General features: G+C 48.9%; 1 pseudogene; it reads left to right on the top strand.

The window, feature by feature from the left end:
- Positions 1-7,702: 7,702 nt before the first annotated feature.
- LOC142257004 (uncharacterized) overlaps positions 7,703-11,358 on the top strand; it is a 417,356-nt pseudogene continuing 413,700 nt past the window's right edge.

Here is an 11,358-nt window from a genome sequence, read left to right as displayed (position 1 = left end):
CATGTAAATTCTTGGCTGCTTTCAATGTGAGAGATCATTTATGGTGATCTTATATTAAATCACTTTTAGAATTATCTGCTCGTCTCAGTGGGCTTTAAAGGGAAGGTGTCGTTAAAAAAAATTTTCAATGTCTGAAAAATATAAAGTATTAATGTTTTAATGTTATGTGTACATATTATTTGTTTTTAATTGAGAAACATAAAAAAAAAAATTAAAAGTTTGATATTTTCCACTCAAACACTAGGGGGAGCAGCTGCTGAAATCCTTCTGCAGAACTACTGTAGAACTAGCTCACATTACAGCTGCAGTAAAAGTGGGCAGAATCTGCTCTCCTGTGTGTGATGTCACCTCCCCCTCCCAATCTGGAGGTTTCCAAAAGGATAAGTGGAAACATTCCCCACCATCTCTGCTTGCTGTCAGTGAGTGGAAACCACACATACATAGGGATATATAGCTTGCAGAGCATCGCTCCTCCTGTGTCATGTGTCAGGAGCGATGCTCTGCAGGCTATTCCTGTGTATGTGTCAAGAGGAGCAACGCTCTGCAGACTGACACAAGCAGGGAGATATACTGTAAACCGCGCTGCTCGTAAATTTACTGTGGGACCCCTCCCCCACTGTGTCTCCTAATTTACTGTGGGACCCCTCCCCCACTGTGTCACCTATTTACTGTGGGCCCCCTCCCCCACTGTGTCTCCTAATTTACTGTGGGACCCCTCCCCCACTGTGTCACCTATTTACTGTGGGACCCCTCCTCCACTGTATCTCCTATTTTACTGTGGGACCCCTCCCCCACTGTCACCTATTTACTGTGGGCCCCCTCCCCCACTGTGTCACCTATTTACTGTGGGACCCCTCCTCCACTGTATCTCCTATTTTACTGTGGGACCCCTCCCCCACTGTGTCTCCTAATTTACTATGGGATCCTAATTTACTGTCACCTATTTACTATGAGCCCCCTCCCCCACTGTTGCCTATTTACTATGGGCCCCCTCCCCCACTGTGTCACCTATTTACTGTGGGCCCCCACTGTGGCTCCTAATTTACTGTGGGTCCCCTCCCCCACCGTGTCTCGTAATTTACTGTGCGTCCCCTCCCCCACCGTGTCTCGTAATTTACCTTGGGCCCCCTCCCCCACTGTCTCCTAATTTACTGTGTCCCCTCCCCCACTGTCTCCTAATTTACTATGGGATGCTAACCCCCCCTCCCCCCCCCCCCCCCCCCCCCCCCCCCCCCGTGTCACATCTTATTTCCAGTTGTACACTCACAGTGGTGGAGGAGGCCTTCAGGTAATTAGGGGTGATATGAGTAGTTGATCATGCATAACTGACGCCCCCCCCCGCTCTGTGAAAAATAAACAACTCTCAATCACCCTCCTTTTCCAATTGTAAAATATATACTGTATGTAAAAAATAAACATAAAAGTCCAATTGCAGTTTAACCCCTTAGTGACATCTGTACATGTACGGCATAAGTCAGTAGTGGGTTATGGTGCACACAGTAACATGCAGGAGCCTCCTGTATTTTATAGACTATAACAGGGATAGCGGCGAACAGGTATTTGTATATCGCTGCAGGGTGGGCCCCAGACTCTCCAGTCCGACCCTGGTTCATGGGCCCGATCATCTGTCTGTGAGCAGTGGTCTGGGGGTCACACGACCACGACTACAACGCCACCTGTTTACACCTGCATAGAGTTTGCAAAGGAACACATAAAGGACTCCCAGACTATGAGAAATAAGATTCTCTGGTCTGATGAGACAAAGAGAGAACTTTTTGGTGATAATTCTAAGCGGTATGTGTGGAGACAACAAGGCACTGCTCATCACCTGCCCAATACAATCCCCACAGTGAAACATGGTGGTGGCAGCATCATGCTGTGGGGGCAGGGACAGGACGACTGGCTGCAATTGAAGGAAAGATGAGTGCGGCCAAGTACAGAGATATCCTGGAAGAACACCTCTTCCAGATGCTCTAGACCTCAGACTTGGCCGAAGGTTCTTCTTCCAACAAGACAATTACCCTAAGCACACAGCTAAAATAACAAAGGAGTGGCTTCAGAACAACTCTGTGACCATTCTTGACCGGCCCAGCCAGAGCCCTGACCTAAACCCAATTGAGCATATCTGGAGAGACCTGAAAATGGCGTCCACCAACGTTCACCATCCAACCTGACGAAACTGGAGAGGATCTGCAAGGAAGAATGGCCGAGGAGCCCCAAATCCAGGATCCCAAGAAGACTCATGGCTGTACTAGCTCAAAAGGGGCTTCTACTCAATACTGAGCAAAGGGGCTGAATACTTATCACCATGTGATATTTAAGTTTTTCTTGTTTAAAAAATTTGCAAAAATTTCTCCATTTCTGGGGTTTTTTCTGTGAAGATGGTGGATGGGGGCAGAGTGTACATTAATGAGGAAATAATGAACTTTTTTGAATTTACCAAATGGCTGCAATGAAACAAAGAGTGAAAAATTTAAAGGGGTGTGAATACTTTCCGTACCCACTGTATGTATGTATGTATGTGTGTGTGTCTGTATATACAGTATGTGTGTGTATGTATATGTGTGTATGTCCACACCATTGCATTTACAATCTAAACATTTTGCGCAGACACTTCATGCGACTCAGGGAACGTTATAGACTATGTTTTGAGGGGAAAAGTTAACCCTGCGCTTTAGTTATTCTCCAAAAAACCTGCTTACATTAAAGTCAATGGAGCTGGGAGCTACAGGTTATTAATCGGAGCTGTGATTGGTTGCTATCGGCAATGATGAACATTCTTAGTATAACAAACTTAATGTGTGAGGTAATATGATATCAGTGGAGAAATAAATAGAGAGCGACAGACGTAGAGACTGTCACACACAGAGACCCACACAGAAACACACGCACAGAAACACATGCACAGACTGATACAGTGACACACAGAAACAGACACACAAAGACTCACACAGAGATAGAGAGATAGACACACACAGGCACACAGGGACAGAGACACACATAGACTGATACAGAGACAGACACATAGAGACAGAAACATCCAGAGACACTGACCCACAGAGTCACACACACTGTCAGAGACACACAAAGACAGACACACACAAAGCCAAAGATACATAGGGTCAGACACAGAGACAGTGACACACAGGGACAAACAGACAGACAGACAGACATACAGGGACAGACACAGCTCATATGTGTGTATGAGAGAAAGTGTTTGTGTGGTTCATGCCCCTCACCTGTGTGATAGGATTAGCCTCCTGTAGAGGATCGGCCTCCTGTAGAGGATCGGCCTCCTGTAGAGGATCGGCCTCCTGTAGAGGATCAGCCTCCTGTAGAGGATCAGCCTCCTGTAGAGGAGCAGCCTCCTGTAGAGGATCGGCCTCCTGTAAAGGATCGGCCTCCTGTAAAGGATCGGCCTCCTGTAAAGGAGCAGCCTCCTGTAGAGTGGAGGATCGGCCTCCTGTAGAGGAGCGGCCTCCTGTAGAGGAGCGACCTCCTGTAGAGTAGAGGATCAGCCTCCTGTAGAGGATCAGCCTCCTGTAGAGTAGAGGATCAGCCTCCTGCAGAGGATCAGCCTCCTGTAGAGTAGAGGATCAGCCTCCTGTAGAGGATCGACCTCCTGTAGAGGATCGGCCTCCTGTAGAGGAGCGGCCTCCTGTAGAGTAGAGGAGCGGCCTCCTGTAGAGTAGAGGATCAGCCTCCTGTAGAGTAGAGGATCAGCCTCCTGTAGAGTAGAGGATCAGCCTCCTGTAGAGCATCGGCCTCCTGTAGAGGAGCAGCCTCCTGTAGCCTAGAAGATCAGTCTTGCTAAAATCTTTAAGCTCCCTCATACACATTCATTATGGGTCAGTACTCTACACTACCACAGGGGGCGCTGCTGGGCTCCCTCATACACATTCATTATGAGTCAGTACTCTACACTACCACAGGGGGCGCTGCTGGGCTCCCTCATACACATTCATTATGAGTCAGTACTCTACACTACCACAGGGGGCGCTGCTGGGCTCCCTCATACACATTCATTATGGGTCAGTACTCTACACTACCACAGGGGGCGCTGCTGGGCTCCTCATACACATTCATTATGGGTCAGTACTCTACACTACCACAGGGGGCGCTGCTGGGCTCCCTCATACACATTCATTATGGGTCAGTACTCTACACTACCACAGGGGGCGCTGCTGGGCTCCCTCATACACATTCATTATGAGTCAGTACTCTACACTACCACAGGGGGCGCTGCTGGGCTCCCTCATACACATTCATTATGAGTCAGTACTCTACACTACCACAGGGGGCGCTGCTGGGCTCCCCCATACACATTCATTATCTGTCAGTACTCTACACTACCACAGGGGGCGCTGCTGGGCTCCCTCATACACATTCATTATCTGTCAGTACTCTACACTACCACAGGGGGCGCTGCTGGGCTCCCTCATACACATTCATTATGAGTCAGTACTCTACACTACCACAGGGGGCGCTGCTGGGCTCCCTCATACACATTCATTATGGGTCAGTACTCTACACTACCACAGGGGGCGCTGCTGGGCTCCCTCATACACATTCATTATGGGTCAGTACTCTACACTACCACAGGGGGCGCTGCTGGGCTCCCTCATACACATTCATTATGGGTCAGTACTCTACACTACCACAGGGGGCGCTGCTGGGCTCCCTCATACACATTCATTATCTGTCAGTACTCTACACTACCACAGGGGGCGCTGCTGGGCTCCCTCATACACATTCATTATCTGTCAGTACTCTACACTACCACAGGGGGCGCTGCTGGGCTCCCTCATACACATTCATTATGGGTCAGTACTCTACACTACCACAGGGGGCGCTGCTGGGCTCCCTCATACACATTCATTATGGGTCAGTACTCTACACTACCACAGGGGGCGCTGCTGGGCTCCCTCATACACATTCATTATCTGTCAGTACTCTACACTACCACAGGGGGCGCTGCTGGGCTCCCTCATACACATTCATTATGAGTCAGTACTCTACACTACCACAGGGGGCGCTGCTGGGCTCCCTCATACACATTCATTATGGGTCAGTACTCTACACTACCACAGGGGGCGCTGCTGGGCTCCTCATACACATTCATTATGGGTCAGTACTCTACACTACCACAGGGGGCGCTGCTGGGCTCCCTCATACACATTCATTATGAGTCAGTACTCTACACTACCACAGGGGGCGCTGCTGGGCTCCCTCATACACATTCATTATGGGTCAGTACTCTACACTACCACAGGGGGCGCTGCTGGGCTCCCTCATACACATTCATTATCTGTCAGTACTCTACACTACCACAGGGGGCGCTGCTGGGCTCCCTCATACACATTCATTATCTGTCAGTACTCTACACTACCACAGGGGGCGCTGCTGGGCTCCCTCATACACATTCATTATGAGTCAGTACTCTACACTACCACAGGGGGCGCTGCTGGGCTCCCTCATACACATTCATTATGGGTCAGTACTCTACACTACCACAGGGGGCGCTGCTGGGCTCCTCATACACATTCATTATGGGTCAGTACTCTACACTACCACAGGGGGCGCTGCTGGGCTCCCTCATACACATTCATTATGAGTCAGTACTCTACACTACCACAGGGGGCGCTGCTGGGCTCCTCATACACATTCATTATGAGTCAGTACTCTACACTACCACAGGGGGCGCTGCTGGGCTCCTCATACACATTCATTATGGGTCAGTACTCTACACTCTACACAGGGGGCGCTGCTGGGCTCCCTCATACACATTCATTATGGGTCAGTACTCTACACTACCACAGGGGGCGCTGCTGGGCTCCCTCATACACATTCATTATCTGTCAGTACTCTACACTACCACAGGGGGCGCTGCTGGGCTCCCTCATACACATTCATTATCTGTCAGTACTCTACACTACCACAGGGGGCGCTGCTGGGCTCCCTCATACACATTCATTATGAGTCAGTACTCTACACTACCACAGGGGGCGCTGCTGGGCTCCCTCATACACATTCATTATGAGTCAGTACTCTACACTACCACAGGGGGCGCTGCTGGGCTCCTCATACACATTCATTATGAGTCAGTACTCTACACTACCACAGGGGGCGCTGCTGGGCTCCCTCATACACATTCATTATCTGTCAGTACTCTACACTACCACAGGGGGCGCTGCTGGGCTCCTCATACACATTCATTATGAGTCAGTACTCTACACTACCACAGGGGGCGCTGCTGGGCTCCTCATACACATTCATTATGAGTCAGTACTCTACACTACCACAGGGGGCGCTGCTGGGCTCCTCATACACATTCATTATGAGTCAGTACTCTACACTACCACAGGGGGCGCTGCTGGGCTCCTCATACACATTCATTATGGGTCAGTACTCTACACTCTACACAGGGGGCGCTGCTGGGCTCCCTCATACACATTCATTATGGGTCAGTACTCTACACTACCACAGGGGGCGCTGCTGGGCTCCCTCATACACATTCATTATCTGTCAGTACTCTACACTACCACAGGGGGCGCTGCTGGGCTCCCTCATACACATTCATTATCTGTCAGTACTCTACACTACCACAGGGGGCGCTGCTGGGCTCCCTCATACACATTCATTATGAGTCAGTACTCTACACTACCACAGGGGGCGCTGCTGGGCTCCCTCATACACATTCATTATGAGTCAGTACTCTACACTACCACAGGGGGCGCTGCTGGGCTCCTCATACACATTCATTATGAGTCAGTACTCTACACTACCACAGGGGGCGCTGCTGGGCTCCCTCATACACATTCATTATCTGTCAGTACTCTACACTACCACAGGGGGCGCTGCTGGGCTCCTCATACACATTCATTATGAGTCAGTACTCTACACTACCACAGGGGGCGCTGCTGGGCTCCTCATACACATTCATTATGAGTCAGTACTCTACACTACCACAGGGGGCGCTGCTGGGCTCCCTCATACACATTCATTATCTGTCAGTACTCTACACTACCACAGGGGGCGCTGCTGGGCTCCCTCATACACATTCATTATCTGTCAGTACTCTACACTACCACAGGGGGCGCTGCTGGGCTCCTCATACACATTCATTATGAGCCAGTACTCTACACTACCACAGGGGGCGCTGCTGGGCTCAGTGAGATGCATCAGACTGAACTAGACCGTCCTGATTCATTCTCAGTAGAACATTTAGTTCAGCAGCTCATATAGTTCATTTAGTTCACAGGTCACATGATGCGTTTCCTGTCCGCTCCTCACAGGAGAGAAATACTGAACTAAATGAACTAATCACCAAAATGAACTAATTTCCCATCACTAACACACTGAGCACAGCCCCCTGCAGCAGCCCCCGCACACACTGAGCACAGCCCCCCGCACACACTGAGCACAGCCCCCCCGCACACACTGAGCACAGCCCCCTGCAGCAGCCCCCGCACACACTGAGCACAGCCCCCTGCAGCAGCCCCCGCACACACTGAGCACAGCCCCCTGCAGCAGCCCCCGCACACACTGAGCACAGCCCCCTGCAGCAGCCCCCGCACACACTGAGCACAGCCCCCTGCAGCAGCCCCCGCACACACTGAGCACAGCCCCCTGCAGCAGCCCCCGCACACACTGAGCACAGCCCCCTACAGTAGCCCCTGATCATGTGACTGATCACATGGCGGTGACGTCACACAGGTCCTGTGAGCACAGGCGGTGACTCCGGGACTGGAGATGATGGAGCAGCAGAGCGGGGTCAGTATCTGCAGGACGTGTCCTCACCCGAGACCCCAGAGCGGAGAACTACAGATCCCAGCGCTCTGCAGACACACACAGACTCCCTGCTGGAGGCACCACAAGTCCCAGCCACACTAATGTCACACTGCGCCTGCGCCCCCAGTGCTCTCCACAGAGCAAGTGCAGCGCCACCTACAGGCAGGAGCCGGGGGAGAGGGAGAAATGCCGGATACTCTGGAAACGTTTCTCCATGTTGTTTCCTATGAAGTTTATGTTGTTTTTTATCTTCTCTCCATTCAGATTCCTACAATAAAGAATCCTCTGCTGATAACGAGAATGAAGGACAGAGGCAAAATGGCGGAGAGGATCATACACCTCACCCTGGAGATCATCTCCCATCTTACTGGAGAGGTGAGAGGCTCTGATGTCATCACATTACATCATTATCTATGGGAATAACAGAGGATATGGCCGGGGAGGTGAGAGGCTCTGATGTCATCACATTACATCATTATCTATGGGAATAACAGAGGATATGACCGGGGAGGTGAGAGGCTCTGATGTCATCACATTACATCATTATCTATGGGAATAACAGAGGATATGACCGGGGAGGTGAGAGGTTCTGATGTCATCACATTACACCATTATCTATGGGAATAACAGAGGATATGACCGGGGAGGTGAGAGGTTCTGATGTCATCACATTACATAATTTTCTATGGGAATAACAGAGGATATGACCGGGGAGGTGAGAGGCTCTGATGTCATCACATTACATCATTATCTATGGGAATAACAGAGGATATGACCGGGGAGGTGAGAGGTTCTGATGTCACCACATTACATCATTATCTATGGGAATAACAGAGGATATGACCGGGGAGGTGAGAGGCTCTGATGTCATTACATTACATCATTATCTATGGGGATAACAGAGGATATGACCGGGGAGGTGAGAGGCTCTGATGTCATCACATTACATCATTATCTATGGGAATAACAGAGGATATGACCGGGGAGGTGAGAGGTTCTGATGTCATCACATTACATAATTTTCTATGGGAATAACAGAGGATATGACCGGGGAGGTGAGAGGCTCTGATGTCATCACATTACATAATTTTCTATGGGAATAACAGAGGATATGACCGGGGAGGTGAGAGGCTCTGATGTCATCACATTACATCATTATCTATGGGAATAACAGAGGATATGACCGGGGAGGTGAGAGGCTCTGATGTCATCACATTACATCATTATCTATGGGAATAACAGAGGATATGACCGGGGAGGTGAGAGGTTCTGATGTCATCACATTACACCATTATCTATGGGAATAACAGAGGATATGACCGGGGAGGTGAGAGGTTCTGATGTCATCACATTACATAATTTTCTATGGGAATAACAGAGGATATGACCGGGGAGGTGAGAGGCTCTGATGTCATCACATTACATCATTATCTATGGGAATAACAGAGGATATGACCGGGGAGGTGAGAGGTTCTGATGTCACCACATTACATCATTATCTATGGGAATAACAGAGGATATGACCGGGGAGGTGAGAGGCTCTGATGTCATTACATTACATCATTATCTATGGGGATAACAGAGGATATGACCGGGGAGGTGAGAGGCTCTGATGTCATCACATTACATCATTATCTATGGGAATAACAGAGGATATGACCGGGGAGGTGAGAGGCTCTGATGTCACCACATTACATCATTATCTATGGGAATAACAGAGGATATGACCGGGGAGGTGAGAGGCTCTGATGTCATCACATTACACCATTATCTATGGGAATAACAGAGGATATGACCGGGGAGGTGAGAGGTTCTGATGTCATCACATTACACCATTATCTATGGGAATAACAGAGGATATGACCGGGGAGGTGAGAGGCTCTGATGTCATCACATTACATCATTATCTATGGGAATAATAGAGGATATGACCGGAGAGGTGAGAGGCTCTGATGTCATCACATTACATCATTATCTATGGGAATAACAGAGGATATGACCGGGGAGGTGAGAGGTTCTGATGTCATCACATTGCATAATTTTCTATGGGAATAACAGAGGATATGACCGGGGAGGTGAGAGGCTCTGATGTCATCACATTACATCATTATCTATGGGAATAACAGAGGATATGACCGGGGAGGTGAGAGGTTCTGATGTCATCACATTACACCATTATCTATGGGAATAACAGAGGATATGACCGGGGAGGTGAGAGGCTCTGATGTCATCTCATTACATCATTATCTATGGGAATAACAGAGGATATGACCGGGGAGGTGAGAGGTTCTGATGTCATCACATTACATCATTATCTATGGGAATAACAGAGGATATGACCGGGGAGGTGAGAGGTTCTGATGTCATCACATTACATCATTATCTATGGGGATAACAGAGGATATGACCGGGGAGGTGAGAGGCTCTGATGTCATCACATTACATCATTATCTATGGGGATAACAGAGGATATGACCGGGGAGGTGAGAGGTTCTGATGTCATCACATTACATCATTATCTATGGGAGTAACAGAGGATATGACCGGGGAGGTGAGAGGTTCTGATGTCATCACATTACATCATTATCTATGGGGATAACAGAGGATATGACCGGGGAGGTGAGAGGTTCTGATGTCATCACATTACATCATTATCTATGGGAATAACAGAGGATATGACCGGGGAGGTGAGAGGCTCTGATGTCATCACATTACATCATTATCTATGGGAATAACAGAGGATATGACCGGGGAGGTGAGAGGCTGTGACGTCACCACATTACATCATTATCTATGGGAATAACAGAGGATATGACCGGGGAGGTGAGAGGCTCTGATGTCATCACATTACATCATTATCTATGGGAATAACAGAGGATATGACCAGGGAGGTGAGAGGCTCTGATGTCATCACATTACATCATTATCTATGGGAATAACAGAGGATATGACCGGGGAGGTGAGAGGTTCTGATGTCATCACATTACATCATTATCTATTTGAATAACAGAGGATATGACCGGGGAGGTGAGAGGCTCTGATGTCATCACATTACATCATTATCTATGGGAATAACAGAGGATATGACCGGGGAGGTGAGAGGCTCTGATGTCATCACATTACATCATTATCTATGGGAATAACAGAGGATATGACCAGGGAGGTGAGAGGCTCTGATGTCATCACATTACATCATTATCTATGGGGATAACAGAGGATATGACCGGGGAGGTGAGAGGTTCTGATGTCATCACATTACATCATTATCTATGGGAATAACAGAGGATATGACCGGGGAGGTGAGAGGCTCTGATGTCATCACATTACATCATTATCTATGGGAATAACAGAGGATATGACCAGGGAGGTGAGAGGCTCTGATGTCATCACATTACATCATTATCTATGGGGATAACAGAGGATATGACCGGGGAGGTGAGAGGCTCTGATGTCATCACATTACATCATTATCTATGGGAGTAACAGAGGATATGACCGGGGAGGTGAGAGGCTCTGATGTCATCACATTACATCATTATCTATGGGGATAACAGAGGATATGACCGG

The sequence above is a fragment of the Anomaloglossus baeobatrachus genome, chromosome 1 (assembly GCF_048569485.1).
Source record: "Anomaloglossus baeobatrachus isolate aAnoBae1 chromosome 1, aAnoBae1.hap1, whole genome shotgun sequence".
Classification (NCBI taxonomy): domain Eukaryota; kingdom Metazoa; phylum Chordata; class Amphibia; order Anura; family Aromobatidae; genus Anomaloglossus; species Anomaloglossus baeobatrachus.
Note: the sequence above shows the minus strand (reverse complement) of the source record. Positions and strands in the feature narration are given on the sequence as shown.